This window comes from Euprymna scolopes, chromosome 10, assembly GCF_053919585.1.
Source record: "Euprymna scolopes isolate OS-2025 chromosome 10, ASM5391958v1, whole genome shotgun sequence".
Taxonomy (NCBI): Eukaryota; Metazoa; Mollusca; class Cephalopoda; order Sepiida; family Sepiolidae; genus Euprymna; species Euprymna scolopes.
In genome coordinates this window covers 156659578-156672936 of record NC_136491.1, presented here as the reverse complement: position 1 = coordinate 156672936, position 13359 = coordinate 156659578, and the positions used below count along the sequence as shown (strand labels likewise).

The 13359-nt window shown below is 30.1% G+C and overlaps 2 protein-coding genes across 2 annotated transcripts in view; one reads left to right on the top strand and one right to left on the bottom strand.

The window, feature by feature from the left end:
- The window catches only part of LOC145286325 (cytosolic Fe-S cluster assembly factor narfl-like), a 138059-nt gene that overhangs the window by 61799 nt on the left and 62901 nt on the right, over window positions 1-13359 (top strand). The gene's annotated exons all lie outside the window — the stretch shown is intronic.
- Window positions 1-13359, bottom strand: part of LOC145286328 (target of rapamycin complex subunit lst8-like) — a 76537-nt gene that overhangs the window by 44146 nt on the left and 19032 nt on the right. The window lies entirely within an intron of this gene.

Below are 13359 nucleotides of genomic sequence, written 5' to 3'. Positions count from 1 at the left end.
AAAAAAAACGTAAATATCTTTAAAAAAAAAAATAAAACTTAAATATGTTTGAAAAAAAATAAAATAAAATGTTTAAAATTAAAATATAACAAAAACATTTATTTTTATTTCAAGAGTGCCATTATATACATTTTGTGCTTCCGTAACTGGGTGGACAGACAGTAAGGCCACCTATAGTCAAACGGAGGAAACAGGCTCTCTCTTTCTTCTTGATTACCAATATATATATATATATATATATATATATATATATATATATATATATATATATATATATATATATATATATATATATTATGTATATATATATATATATTATGTGTATGTATATATATATATATACATATATTATGTGTGTACATATATATTATGTGTGTTATATATATTATATATTATGTATATATATATTATATAATTACATATTATATATATATATATATATATATATATAATATGTAATTATATAATATATATATACATAATATATAATATATATAACACACATAATATATATGTACACACATAATATATGTATATATATATATACATACACATAATATATATATATACACACACATAATATATATATATATACACACACATAATATATATATACACACACACATAATATATATATACACAATATATATATATATATACACACATAATAAAATATATATACACAATATATATATATATACACACATAATAAAATATATATACACAATATATATATATACACACATAATATATATATATATATATATATATATATATATATATATATATATATATATACAAACACACACACACATAATATATATATAATATGTAATTATATATTGCCAATTAATCATTTTCATATATTGTAGTACATCTTTTGTTTTGGTCTCTTGGTTTTACTGGATTCCAGGACAAGAATTTATCTAGTCTGGTAGAGTATCCAGCTTCATGCTATTACTTGAGGTAATATTATTTGGAAAAGGTGCACTATTCCTCATAAAAGCTAATGTGTGTATTTGTATGGGTTTGTATATATACATATATATGCATGTATATGTGTTGTATGAGTGTATATATATATATATTTTTTTTTTGTATAGTTTTAAAGGTTAAAAACTTCAAAGACTATATATATATATGTATATGTGTGTATGTATATATATATATATGTGTGTATATATATGTATGTATATATTTGTGTATATATATGCATATGTTCATGTATGTGTGTATATATATACATGCATGTGTGAGTATATGTATATGTTTTATGTATATATCTTTTTTACCCTTTAATAATCCTTATGTATTATTTATTTTTTATATCTTTATTATTATTATTATTATTATTATTATATATTATTTATTATTTATTCATCTACTTTTAATCGTTTTCTTACACGGCCTTCGTGTTTCCAGAGGGTGTTTTCCATGCCCAAACCATTCCCTGTTAAATATATGTATACACATGCATGTGAGCACACACACACACACACACACACACACACACACACACACACACACACACACACACTCTCTCTCTCTCTCTCTCTCTCTCTCACTCTCTCTCTCTCTCTCTCTAAAAACTCCTCACCACCACCACCACTATCACACTACCTGCCCACCCCTCCCTCCCTTCCATGAACAGAATCTCTTAGCGTCACTTACTATCTACACAACAGGGCCTTTGAACAAAGACATCGCCCATTAACCAGTGTTTTTTTTCTCCGTTTATTTTTCTTTTTTGTTTCTTTCTTTCCACCAATGCTGATGATTTGTACTGAATTCATATCAGCCAAAGACGCTGGTTCAATACAATGAAACTGCTGGTTCATCTTTGGAATATGTATGCATAGTTTTTAAATAAATATTTGTATTTTAGCTCTCACATTCGCGATCGAGCACTTTATTTGATTTCTTTTCCTCACATTCTGGCACACTATATATATATATATATATATATATATATATATATATATATATATATATATATATATAATGTATGAATATTTTATATTCAACTTTATCATTTTAGTTATTCCCCATGTTTATTTTCTGTGCACGTGGTAACCATTGCTCATATGTCTTAATTGTTTTCTCAACATATATTGCATGTGCATTCGAAAGAAAAGGATAATAGAGAAACAGTTGGATAGCAATGATATTTCATTTATTCACATGTTGTTTGGGATGAACAGACCATAAGAAAGATATGTAATACACAAAAGGTATAAACGAGAAAATAAACATATGATTGTTGCTATTACAATAAGAAAGTGAAGTGCATGTATTATAGATACAAGAATTAGGGAAATGTGAGAATGCAAGGAATATATAAATATACAGATATACAATTTCAATGCTAATCATACACCATTCAAAGAATAATTTACAGCATCGTAACTGAAACATGTCTGCACATAAGCAGGAAAAAATTATAATATGAATAAAAATTCATATCAAATAAATATACCTCTCTACTTCTTATTTTTATGACATTTCTGAATTTTTTAAATGAGGATTTGGTTATTCATATTATTTGTATTCATTGGACTATTGTTCTCATCTTGAGTGTCATTTTCACAATGTTTCGATCAATGTAACCTCCGACCTTCTTCAGGTTACCTTGTCAAACTCAGGAATGTTTCTGTCGAACTTGGGAATTTGGACAGAATTACGAGCGGAACCCTTTATTTACTTCACGGGGGGTAGCATGCTTTTGTTCTGTTAGTCATGACTGGATAGAGGTCCTAAGTAATTTGCAATTGTATTTTTTCAGTTGCCTACACTGAGGAATGAACCTTTAACCTTCAGGATAATATCATTTTTTACAATTGATCTTTCTAAGTACTTTAGACAATTTTGGTACGAAGTTTAGGAACCTTGAACCTATTTTATTTCTATTTGTAAATATTACCATTTATTAATGTATATATATATATATATATATATATATATATATATATATATTAATGTTTATCCTTTATTACTTGTAAAATGATCTATTATTTATAATTAATTGTTCCCATATTATATTAAATTCTACACCTACGTATACTTAGTAATTGGTTATTCCCCAGCATATGTGCTGCTTCTTTGAGTTGTCTTACTCTCCACCGTTTTCTATTGTCTATAATTTTTACTTCATCCCATAATGGTAGATGATTTCCCTTTTCTTTCCAGATATGATCAGCTATCCCTGATTTTTCAATCTCTCTACGTACTACGGCTTTTCAATGTTCTTCTAACTATACTTTTAGTGGACGACACGTCTCACCTTTGTATAGTTTTCCACATTTACATGGGATTTTGTATAAACAGCTCTTAGTCATGATTTTTTTCTGTAGGGGGCTTGACTCTCACAAGCTGTTTCTGGAGAGTTGAATTACTCCTGAATACTGTCCTGATGTCATATGGATTACATATTCGTTGAAGTTTTTCAGACAAGCCCTTCATATGTGGTATACAAACTGTGGTGAGTTTCTTAGTAGTGTCCTTTTGTGTCTGGTCCGGATTTCTTGGAGCTGATATCATGCTCTCTGGATAGTTGTTTCGGTGGGTGGAGGTGGGGGGTCTCTTAAATTGTCCATCTCCTCTTGATATGCACTGCTGTTACTACATATTGCTTTTGCTTGGTGTTGTAGGCAATGGACAATTCCTTTCTTTACATTAGGGATGGTGGGAGTTAAGGTTTAGGTACTGTCTAAAGAAAATTGGCTTTTGGTATACAGATGACATAGACCTCTGACCAGTGCAAGTTATCAGCACATCTAGGAACGATAATTTGTTACACGATGGAAAAAGAACATAACAACATGCAAATTTGGAATCCTTATATAAACATTGTATTTGAATCCTTACATTCAAATTCAATGCAAATTTGGAATCCTTATATCAAGATTGTATTTGAAACCTTAAATCCGAATTTAATGCAAATTTTTAATATTTAATTAAAAATTCAATGCAAATTTTGAATCTTTATATTAAGATTGTTTTTGAATTTTTAATTCCAAATTCAATGAAAATTTTGACATTTTTTATCAAGATTGTATTTAAATCTTTAAATCTAAATCCAATGCAAATTTTTAATCATTATATCAAGATTGTATTTAAAACTTTAAATCTAAATTAAATGCAAATTTTAAATCCTTATATCAAGATTGTATTTAAATGTTTAAATCTAAATTCAATGCAAATTTAATATCCTTCTATCAGGATTGTATTTCAATCCTTATATCCAAATTAAAAGCAAATTTTGAATCCTTATATCAAGATTGTATTTAAATGTTTAAATCTAAATTCAATGTAAATTTAATATCCTTCTATCAGGATTGTATTTCAATCCTTATATCCAAATTAAAAGCAAATTTTGAATCCTTATATCAAGATTGTATTTAAAACTTTAAATCAAAATTTAATGTAATTTTTTTATCTCTAAATCAAGATTATATTTGAATCCTTAAATCAAGATTGTATTAAAATCCTCCAATCCAAATTCAAAACAAATTTAGCATCCTTATATCAAGATTGTATTTGAATTATTTAATCTAAATTTAATGCAAATTTTGAATCCACATATCAAAATTGTATTTAAATTCTTCAATCAAAATTCAATGCAAATTTTGAATCCTTATATCAAGATTGTATTTAAATTCTTAAACTAAAATTCAATGCAAACTGAGAATCTTTATATCAAGATTGCATTTGAATCTTGTAATCCAAATTCAATGCAAACTCTTATTTTATTTAAATCCTTAAATCTAGATAAAATGCAAATTTTGAATCCTTAAATCAAGATTGTTTTTGAATTTTAAATTCAAAATTCAATGAAAGTTTTAATCCTTATATCAAGGTTGTATTTGAATTGTTAAATCTAAATTCAATGCAATTTTTTAATCCTTATATCAAAATGGTATTTGAATCCTTAAATCCAAATTCTATGGGCATTTTGAATCCTTTTATCAAGATTGTTTTTTGAATCCATAAATCTTAATTCAATTCAAAATTTGTATCTTTATATCAAGATTGTATTTGAATTGTTAAATCTAAATTCAAAGCAAATTTTTAATTCTTATATCAAGATGGTATTTGAATCATTATATCAAGAATGTATATCAATCCTTAAATCCAAATTCAATGCAAATTTTTAATCTATTTTTTGAAGACTGTATTCAAAACCTAAAATCCAAATTCAATGCAAATTTTAAGGCCTAATATCCAGATTGTATTTGAATATTTTAATCTAAATTCAATGAAAATTTTGAATCCCTAAGTCAAGATTGTATTTAAAACTTTTAAATCCAAATTTGATGCTTATTTTGAATATTTATATCAAGATAGTATTTGAATCCTTAAATCCAGAGTCAAAGCCAATTTTTAACCCTTATATCAAGATTACATTTAAATCCTTAGATCTAAATTTAATGCAAATGTTTATCATCATATCAAGATAGTTTTTGAATCTTTAAATCTAAATTCAATGCAATTTTTGAATCCTTATATCAAGATTATATTTGAATTGTTTTATCTAAACTCAATGCAATTTTTTTACATCAAATTCAAAAGATAAATTAAATAAAAAATTTTTTTTTTCACCAAAATAAAAATCAATATCAAGGAAACGTGGTAAATACTTCAAACTGACATGAATCACAAACTCTTTCAAGAAATAAATGAAAAACATAAACATTTAAAGTAAAAAGTCATCTGAAAATTAAGGTCTCCTATTTTTAGCAGACTCATCTTCAAAAATAAAAGCATGGCCATTTATGTGCTATAAGAACAATTCTATCATTGCAATCATCTGAGCAGTTTACAGAAAATGCCGGAAAGTGTAGAAATGGTAAGCGTCTTAATCCTGATACTAAAAATGATGAAGAAAACATTTGTTTGCTATCATTGGTTTATTATATATAACAAATTTAAATATTTATTTTGATTTGAAAAAAAAAATCATACGAAAAAAATCATATAAAAATGTTTTTAAAAACTTGTTCGTAACCAGGTTTTTGTTATTCAAAAAATATTTTTTCATGAAATTTACCTTAAAATGAGTTTTTTTTCTTGATTTAAAATTTAATTTTCTAAATTTCATAAAAATTGTCCAATAAGAATATTGTGTACATTTTTAAGTTAATTTTTCATTGAATTTGTTTCATACTGACTGGAATAATATATGTTTTATTGAAAAAATTGGTCAGCATTTTTTTTTTTAATCATTAAACTTTTGTTTAGCACATTCCAGCGTTTTCCATAAACTGCGTTGACGATTCGGATGTTAAACAGTCCTTATATTGCGTAAGTACTAAAGCATGTCAATGATCCATTATTATCTTGAATTATGGAAATAACTGATGAAAAAAAATTATCTTGAATTATGGAAATAACTGATGAAAAGAAATTATCTTGAATTATGGAAATAACTGATGAAAAAAAATTATCTTGAATTATGGAAATAACTGATGAAAAAAAATTATCTTGAATTATGGAAATAACTGATGAAAAAAAATTATCTTGAATTATGGAAATAACTGATGAAAAAAAATTATCTTGAATTATGGAAATAACTGATGAAAAAAAATTATCTTGAATTATGGAAATAACTGATGAAAAAAAATTATCTTGAATTATGGAAATAACTGATGAAAAAAAATTATCTTGAATTATGAAAATAACTGATGAAAAAAAATTATCTTGAATTATGGAAATAACTGATGAAAAAAAATTATCTTGAATAATGGAAATAACTGATGAAAAAAAATTATCTTGAATTATGGAAATAACTGATGAAAAAAAATTATCTTGAATTATGGAAATAACTGATGAAAAAAAATTATCTTGAATTATGGAAATAACTGATGAAAAAAAATTATCTTGAATTATGGAAATAACTGATGAAAAAAAATTATCTTGAATTATGGAAATAACTGATGAAAAAAAATTATCTTGAATTATGGAAATAACTGATGAAAAAAAATTATCTTGAATTATGGAAATAACTGATGAAAAAAAATTATCTTGAATTATGGAAATAACTGATGAAAAAAAATTATCTTGAATTATGGAAATAACTGATGAAAAAACATTATCTTGAATTATGGAAATAACTGATGAAAAAGAATTATCTTGAATTATGGAAATAACTGATGAAAAAAAATTATCTTGAATTATGGAAATAACTGATGAAAAAAAATTATCTTGAATTATGGAAATAACTGATGAAAAAAAATTATCTTGAATTATGGAAATAACTGATGAAAAAAAATTATCTTGAATTATGGAAATAACTGATGAAAAAAAATTATCTTGAATTATGGAAATAACTGATGAAAAAAAATTATCTTGAATTATGGAAATAACTGATGAAAAAAAATTATCTTGAATTATGGAAATAACTGATGAAAAAAAATTATCTTGAATTATGGAAATAACTGATGAAAAAAAATTATCTTGAATTATGGAAATAACTGATGAAAAAAAATTATCTTGAATTATGGAAATAACTGATGAAAAAAAATTATCTTGAATTATGGAAATAACTGATGAAAAAAAATTATCTTGAATTATGGAAATAACTGATGAAAAAAAATTATCTTGAATTATGGAAATAACTGATGAAAAAAAATTATCTTGAATTATGGAAATAACTGATGAAAAAAAATTATCTTGAATTATGGAAATAACTGATGAAAAAAAATTATCTTGAATTATGAAAATAACTGATGAAAAAAAATTATCTTGAATTATGGAAATAACTGATGAAAAAAAATTATCTTGAATTATGGAAATAACTGATGAAAAAAAATTATCTTGAATTATGGAAATAACTGATGAAAAAAAATTATCTTGAATTATGGAAATAACTGATGAAAAAAAATTATCTTGAATTATGGAAATAACTGATGAAAAAAAATTATCTTGAATTATGGAAATAACTGATGAAAAAAAATTATCTTGAATTATGGAAATAACTGATGAAAAAAAATTATCTTGAATTATGGAAATAACTGATGAAAAAAAATTATCTTGAATTATGGAAATAACTGATGAAAAAAAATTATCTTGAATTATGGAAATAACTGATGAAAAAAAATTATCTTGAATTATGGAAATAACTGATGAAAAAAAATTATCTTGAATTATGGAAATAACTGATGAAAAAAAATTATCTTGAATTATCGAAATAACTGATGAAAAAAAATTATCTTGAATTATCGAAATAACTGATGAAAAAAATTATCATTTTTAAAGAAAAAAGTGGAGTTAGATAAGTAATATAAAATAAACAGAATTTTGGAAGTAAAACAGGAAAAAAGCACATTAAAATATTGTTAAGACGTTGCTAGTATTTCTCTACTCTATGATTGTTTTCAAGTGCTCGACTGAGCTCCAATTTATGATTCCTCCCTAGTAAAATACTCACAATAAACTCATTAACCCTTATCGTCAAATGGCCTTTAAGTCTTTATAAGCAGTGACTCATTGGTATATAAAAACAAGCCAGATAAACATCACTTATAATCTCCACCATTTTATAGTACAAATGTATTTTAAGAAAATGCATTTGGAGATGTCTGGTGAAATATGTTTGTTTTAGAGACGGTGAGAAAATAACATTTATAATTTTTTGCTACTCTATTAAAAGGAACTATTCAAAGCAAAACTTTTGATGCTGCATCTCAAACTTTGATATATAAAAATTCCATCATCATCATTATCATTGTCACCGTTATTACCATTGTCATCGCCATCGGTTTGACATACGTTTTAAATGCTGTTATGTATTAGACAACTTGAGGAAAATTGACTGTCAAACTAATCAATCTCTAACCAGGTCTTTATTTATCATTCAGGTGTATTTTTATCATTACATCCCATGTTTTATTGACCTTCACCAGTGAACTGAACCTGCTACCTCAACTGTTCTACATCTAATAATCCAAGAACTCTCACTAACTTTCAATGTAAGCATGTCATCACAATGATATAATTTTGCATACATTTTCTATAGTGTCTAAATTTATTCTTCCGCTAAGGTCATCAGAACTAAGTCTGTCCTTAAGACTCACATTACATATCGATAAATATCATTTCTAAACAAACCCCAACTATTAAACAGAGACTGGTATGGTAGCCTAAACAAATCAAAATAGTATCTTCTAGATCTCTTTGCTTCCGTAAAAACATACAATGATTTTAGATGACTACAGACAAACTTACAAATTAGTCACTTTTTTTTCACTCATACTTGATGGAGGAGTATATTATAACACTGTACGATTCAAAACAAAGCAAAAACCCAGAACATTCAAGTGTCAAACAAAGAATAGGATATCGTCCCCCAGTAATATGCCCTAGTAGAACTCTTCAATTAAGAACAACTAAGAAAATGATCTCTCCTATCTATCATATTTAAATATGCCTTTCAAACCACAGTGAAAACTCAATTCATATTATTTGAATTCTTCGAAGTACTATTCTCATCTTGAGTGTCATTTTCACAATGTTTCGGTCAATGTAACCTCTGACCTTCCTCAGCTGTATCTTGTCAAACTCTGGAATTTGGACGGAATTTCGAACAAAACCCTTTATTTACTTCACAGAGATAGCATGCTGTTGTTCCATCAGCTATGATTGCATAGAGGTCCTAAGTAATTTGCAATTGTATTTTTCGGACACCAACACTGAAAATGGAACTTTCAACTTTAAGGAGAATATCACTATTTTACAATTGCGTTCTCCAAGTACTCTAACAACTACTGTGCCATGGGTTCTTGCAGACCTCTATCCATTCATGGCTGACACGACAAGACCATGCTATCCTCATGAAGTAAATAAAGGGTTCTGTTTTTTTTATTTTTTTTACAAAGGAGTCACCACTTATCAAGACCCAGAGGCCATTGAAGATAAGGATTAATAAATGTACAGTGGTCAATGGGACAATGTCGTAATAATTGTTAGTAATGGAAATTTGGTAAATTGGATTACTTAAGGAGAACGGCACATCAAGAACTTGTTTATGTTGGACTTGAAGACGACCATATTATAGTCAGCTGGAAAGGAGGCAAAAGGAAGAGAGTTCCACAGCTGTGTAGTTCTAGAAAAGAAACTTTGTTCATGGAATCTATGATTAGGTTTAGGCACAGATAAAGAGTGGGGAAAATTATTGATAGTGTTTTCAACTAGACGAGTGTTTTTCGTAAAAATTTGGCAAGGGGGTGACTATAGATTGGAGCTCAGACAAGCACTTGCCATGAAAATAACGATAAAGCAGAGACAGGCTCGCAATGTCTCTTCTATGAGAAAGAGGTTGCAGGGAAGAGAAAAGGGATTCCCCCACTGGGCTACAAAGTCTGTTTTGAAATCTGTCAAGGCAGGATAAGTCTTTTCTAGCAGCTCCTGCCCAGATGTGGCAACAGTACTCCATCCTTGGACGTACTTGGAGGTTATATAGGTAGAGAATTGCATCAGCAGTGAGATATCTATTAGATCAATGGAAGGATTCCACCATTTTCCCAGCGATCTTGGCAACAGATTTGATGTACATATTCCATTTCAGATCAGGAGTAACGGTCAAGCCCAGGAGCGTGTCAAAACATGGAGCCTCCTCAAGATGAAAGCCATACATTTCAATTGATGCCATGTGGGGAACAGAAGTTGAAGAAAGGTCAGCTAATGGTTTACTTGTGTTGCATGTCTGATACCCTGCATAACCTCTTGTTCAGCTCCCCCTCACCTAACTGAAACTCTTTAAAAACATGATGACAGTACAATCAAAAAATAACCTCACTAATATTGTTCGCGAACCCACCCGTGTGCCTGATACACCCGGTCAATATGCAAGCCTCCTAGACCTTTTTCTCTCAACTTCCCCTCAGCTATGTTCATGTTCTGTTCATTCTCCTCTAGGATCCTCCGACCACTCCGTCGTATCAGTTAAGATAAAAACGAAATGTAATAAGTCCCCAGACGTACGCCTCCACCGTACTGTATACCGATACTCTATGGCTGACTGGGATAGCTTCCGTACATTGATATCTGATTTACCTCTGCACTCCATGTTTAAAAAGGAAGTGTCCTCTATAGTATCAGATCTGACCAAATGGTTAATTGTAGGCATAGACCAATTCATACCATCTAAAAAATTCCAACAAAAACCTAACAGCCAGCCATGGTTCTCCCCAGAATGTGCTGCCGCTATCGCGCACAGAAATCACTTTTTCCATAGCTACCAACGTAATAGATCCACTGAGACTAAAGCTGCTTTCAGGACTGCCAGCAACCACTGTAAAAGAGTAATAAAGAACGCAAGAGAGCTATATACCCAGTCTGTTAAATCCAAGGTAGCTGATCAGCGGCTTGGTTCCCACCAGTTTTGGCAAATAACAAATAGGATCCTGAACGGAAGTGTGTGTTCTATCCCAACCATTATCAATGGACCAGAGGTCATCTCGTCAGCGTCAGACAAGGCCAAACTATTTGCAAAGAACTTTGCAGCTAATTCTACCCTATGCGACGAAGGCCATCAACTCCCCATATTTCCTCCTATAACACAGAACAAGCTAGGTAACATACAAATATCCGTGCATGAGGTCACCAAGCTAATCAAGAACCTTGATTCCAGTAAAGCAACTGGCCTTGATGGCATCCCAATTATAGTGTTAAAAAAGCTTCAACCAGAACTCGCCCCCATACTTACGAAACTATTTAAGCGCTGCCTTAAGGAGAAGTGCTTTCCGACTCCCTGAAAGACCTCATCAGTTTGCCCTGTATTTAAGAATTCAGGTGATAAGTCATCTCCCTCTAAGTACAGACCAATAAGTCTCCTGTGTGTTATGAGTAAGTTGCTGGAATCCATATTAAATAGAGAAATAGTCAACCACCTCAGAAGGAACAACCTTCTTAGTGACACACAATATGATTTCCGCTCTGCAAGATCTGCTGCAGATGTGCTGATGGTTATATCCCACAGGATTAGTGAATCTCTTTACAAAGGCTTCCTTTCTAGGGCAATTGCTCTTGACATATCAAAGGCCTTCAACAAGGTATGGCATAAGAGTCTACTTCAAAAGATTTCCAGCTACGGTATAACTAGAAATGTTTTCTCAATCATTAAATCATTTCTCTCCAATAGGCTCATAAGAGTAGTGGTAGATGGACAAAAATCGGAGGCCTGCAATATAAATGCTGGAGTTCCTCAGGGGTCAATCCTGGGCCCAACTCTCTTCCTGATCTACATCAATGACCTCCCTAAACACATACTTAAATCATTCATTGACATCTATGCTGATGACACGACCATCTACGGCAACATATCAAAGGCTGTCAATGACAAAATTCTCTCTGATTCTCTCTCCTCTGATCTCGAGCGTGTGGTTCAGTGGGGGAAGATGTGGCTGGTTACCTTTAATGCATCCAAAACCAAACTCCTATCCTTAAATCATCAACGCTCTGATCCCCATCTGGCATCAATTGGGATGGATGGCTCTTGTCTGGGTGAGGCCACATGTTTTGACAAGCTTCTGGGTTTGACCTTTACTCCTGATCTGAAATGGAACACGTACATCAAGTCTGTTGCCAAGGTCGCTGGAAAGATGGTGGGATCCTTCTACTACTCCAGAAGATATCTCACTACTGATGCAATTCTCTATCTATATAAAAGCCAAGTACGTCCAAGGATAGAATACTGTTGCCATATCTGGGCAGGAGCTGCTAAAAACAGCCTATCCTGCCTTGACAGAGTACAAAATAGACTTCGTGGCTTAGTGGGGGATGCCCTTTTCTCTACCCTGCAACCTCTCTCCCACAGAAGAGACGTTGCGAGCCTATCCTTGTTTTATCGTTATTTCCATGGCAAGTACTCGTCTGAACTCCAGTCTCTGGTCCCCCCCTCGCCAATCTTTCACGAAAAACACCCGTCTAGCTGAAGCCACTGTGAAAAATTTCCCCCACTCTTTATCTGTGCCTAAATCAAAACGTGGATTCCATGAACAAAGCTTCTTTCTTAGAACTGCACGCCTGTGGAACTCTGTTCTATCTGCCTGCTTCCCACCGGACTACAACTTGGATGTCTTCAAGTCCAACGTTAACAAATTCCTAATGAACCGCCCCCTTAAGTAAACACTTCATCAAATCTCCACACTAACGTAATGTACTTGCAATAACTCTTATCCCTGAGTGGCCTCCAGGCCTTGATAAGTGGTGATCACTGTGTAAAAAAAAAAAAAAAAAAAGAAAGCTTAAACCAGGCCTAGGGACAAACAAATCCAACTTGCCTCCTCCCTTGAGGCTTGCATTCACTAACATCTGTGGGCTTAGAACTAATTTAGTGGATGTTGAAGCATTTCTCCTAACAAA